This window comes from Mytilus galloprovincialis, chromosome 4 (assembly GCF_965363235.1).
Source record: "Mytilus galloprovincialis chromosome 4, xbMytGall1.hap1.1, whole genome shotgun sequence".
Taxonomy (NCBI): Eukaryota; Metazoa; Mollusca; class Bivalvia; order Mytilida; family Mytilidae; genus Mytilus; species Mytilus galloprovincialis.
The window spans coordinates 77,394,818-77,398,732 of record NC_134841.1 but is presented as its reverse complement, the minus strand read 5'-3'; the positions used below and the strand labels follow the sequence as shown (position 1 = coordinate 77,398,732).

At 30.8% G+C, this 3,915-nt stretch overlaps 1 long non-coding RNA gene across 1 annotated transcript; it reads right to left on the bottom strand.

The window, feature by feature from the left end:
* Positions 1-332: 332 nt before the first annotated feature.
* LOC143072993 (uncharacterized) lies at positions 333-3,427 on the bottom strand. Its single transcript, XR_012977368.1, has 3 exons — positions 3,183-3,427; positions 2,474-2,581; positions 333-736 (listed from the first exon to the last, which is right to left on the bottom strand). It is a non-coding gene; the product is annotated as an uncharacterized LOC143072993 (long non-coding RNA).
* Between the last annotated feature and the right edge of the window lie 488 nt (positions 3,428-3,915).

Sequence of the window (3,915 nt, the reverse complement as noted above, 5' to 3'; positions counted from 1 at the left end):
AAAGAAACTGTTATTATCCTGCTCTCATGAGGGCACTTTGATTAGTTGATACAAACTATGGTATTGTGTTATAACGAGTAGTAATTGATCTAAGTGAAGCTTCATATGTATGATAAGGGCTAGAAAGTTGGATTAAATATATGATTAAATGTTACAGATTATATTAAAAGTCTATGAAGTATATGAAACTATTAAATCAGATATTATTTATTAAAGATGGGACCAAAAACAACCCATATAATATGTTTAAGTAATGCATTCAGAATAAAGATATGAAAAAGTGTAAAATATTTTGTAAATTAACAAGTTAATTTATCAATATAGTCCTTTGGTGTGACTCAGATATAAACTTGTAGTTTTCGCTTTAAACGTTTGTCTTAAAATCCATTGCTGATTTTTTTTAAAAGTCAGATACTGTATTAAATTCCTGATAGCAAAATAATAAAGTAACATTTAAGAAATGTCTGCAAATTTAATAAATATTAGCATATCGGCTTTGAAGTGCATCTGCGATTTCAACGATATCTCTTGCGATTCTGTACTCAATATCCATTCGCTGCCATTCTTCCTGGTATTTGGATATCCTTAAGGGTTCACAGTTCATTTGCTTTCTGATGAAATAGAATTCACATGTTATATTGGCTATATCTTTTGAATACATTGAAGACATAAGATTATTTATTAATATAATCAGGTTTCCTAGGGACTCACAGTCAGCTCTAAAGCATAGGTTGATCTACAAAATATATCAAACAACAAATAAAAAAATCGGTTTATATCTCGGAAGGATAATACATGAAAAGAAGAAAACATAAAAAACACGGTACCAAAAAATTGTAAAATAAATTATCGATATGGATGACTCCGAAAAACGTGTTCAGATCAACCAAAAAATATGCTCACCATTCCCTGCTTTTCAGTGAATAACGACATTCTTTGATACGTTATCCATCTGAATTATCTCCCCTTAATCAGCAATAAAAGAATTATTGAATCCATCAAGCTTTCATCTTTTTTTTAAAGAAAATATTATTATTCTAAGCATTTTATGAAATCTTCATTTAATTAAAGTACCCCTGGAATAAATACATTTAATTAAATAATACATGTTACATCTGGGCCAAACATAAACATTCATGGTCATTTGATAAATTTTGACAACATATTTGTTGAATTTGGAAGGATTTTTTTTTTGTCAGCAAATTGTCGGCATTCCTATGAAAACGAACTATGCGCATCTCCTTGTCGACCTCTTCTTATTTTCATACCAGTCGGAGTTCCTTCAGATAATTGTCGAACACAAGAAGACCAAAGAAGCAAGATAATTCTATTTCACATTCAGATATATTGATGATGTTCATTCCATTACCAATCCAAACTTTTCTAATTGGGTTCCATTTATATATACTACAGGACTAAAAGTTAAAGAAACAATAGACATCGCTTCTGCCATCTCATTTTTAGGCTTGTACTTCTAATTTAACATAAGCAGTCATCTCAGCACCAGAATCTATGACAAGCGAGACAACTTTGATTTTGAAATTTTCAATTTCCTATACCTTATGAGCAATTAACCAACTTCATCTGCATATTGGATACACATTTCCCAACAAATTCGGTATTCAAGAGCTTGCAGCTACTACACGGACGTTTAAAACATCACCAGTGTCTGAGCAGAAGGTTAATGAACCAATATTATTCATATTTGTAAATTAACAACCTTCACTGTTCAGTCCATTTTTGGTAATATCCTTTTGACGTGGCTCGGTACTTATAAATCCCGTCGTTGTGGTATGGTCATTTTGTTGGCTTTTATTTTTTGCTTATGGGATTTTTTATATGCCATTTTGTTTTTCTTTGTTGATATATTTGTTTAGTTTTATATTGATTAAAATTTTAACACAATGTTGACAGGTTTAGACCTATTTTTGACATCTTTACCTATTATGTATGTTTGTTTGATTCATACGTCGCTGTCAATATTTGGAATTTGAGACGACCATCATACAAGTGAGAGGTTTAGTTAGCTGTTAAAATGAGTTTTACCATTAATTTTGCCACTGATTTTGATATGGGACTTTCCGTTTTGAATTTTCCACGGAGTTCATAATTTTTGTTATTTTACTTTTCACACATTGTTGTCAATATAATGGAATATTATGCGACTGTCATACAAGTGAGAGGTTTAGCTAGCTAGCTATAAATAAGTTTAATCCAACATTTTTAACGTAAGAAAATGTCTGTACCAAGACAGTTGTTTTCCATGGGTTTTATGTGTTTAAGCTTTTGATTTTGCCATTAGATCAGGGACTATCCGTTTTCAAATGTCCTTGGAGTTCGGAAGTTTTGTTATCCTACTAATTGTTTTCTGAGGTGGTGGCATTCTACAATATACCTTCACAGAAAATTGACAAGAAATGATTTATCTGACAGAAAATTTGACAAGATGTAATATCTCTCACAACCGCCATACCTTATTGCAGATAGAGCAGTTTTCCTCAGTATCTTAAGTTGGAAATCCTACCAATATAGGAGCTTTATCTAAATATGTCATCATCCAAGGTAGATTGATCCTTGATGTCTGAAATTATATTTTTATTTGATTATAAAAGTCAGTTGCATTGCCCTTTGCCCTTAAATTATTGTTGAATTAATTCATTATACGCATGCATCAAATCAAAGATATTCATCACCATAAAAATACAGGAAATAATTTTAGGATTGAAAAGTTGCATTCTTGAATACAATCAATTAACGCGTTTAACGGCGGTTAATGTACGTAATAATAAGAAGAAAGGCAGTTTCTTTTGTAGTAGAACATTTCCTGAATGCAAACATCAAACGAAATCAGTAAAATTCAAATAGCCAATAAACAGTGAGAACCTTATCGTTTTCAGTAGCATCTTTTAGTTTAGTCTTTGGTGAAATATCTCCATCTACGTTATTTTCTTCTGAAATTTAGCTGTTGACATGGACGTAGTGATAATTGTTGTATATAAGTTTTTCAAAATCGTGGTATAGTACCCACAGTACTTTGTATTTTATTTTTGAATCAGCCGATCAGCGATCCCGCAACGATGCATACAATCTCGCTTCTACACCACAGAATTTACTTTTTAATGTTTAGTTTTCAGTAATGTTAAACTTAAAATTTACACAAAGGTTAACAAACATTGACTCACTGTTTTCTCCTTCAAAGTTATAGCTAATGGTGTCAATCCAGAGTGTATTATGTCTAGTATCTGCAGTCTCTGTATGTTTTCTGGTATTATGTCTGGACAGGACACAATGCTGGTATCATTTTTTATCCATTGGGGTTTACCTTTGTTGCCAGGCTTTGCATCACAAAGTAGTGTTTCACATAACAAAATTAAAACTATCGAAGAGATTCCCTGAAATCGACAGTATACGACGATAATATTTCCTGATTATAAAAAAATCACATCTCGAGTGCCATTCAAATAGCTGTACATGTATACATGAATAGAATGCACTCAAATGATAACCAGCATTTTTTACATTCAATTATGGCGTAAATAATTAAGTCATAAAATATTCTTTACTTATGTATAGTAGTACTTGATTTATAAAATTAATGAGATAAACACCAGAATTGTTTTCTGCGTAGATTCAATATTTGGTATCATTAAAAAATATAACCTAAGTGTCATTTTAACTCCTATCATAAATCTTAGAACTGAAATGTAATACATTTCATGCACGTTTGGTGACTTATCAGTATTACAATTTTCAAGTCAAGTAACAAATAAGAAAGTTAACCATATGCAACATTTGGTTCTAATCCGAATATACATAAATTAAAAGGTACAAATCAGAATATAATACATAAATTTAAAACAGCACAGATTTATATAAATCTGCAATCTAATTAAAATATTGATCTCTGATTTCGTT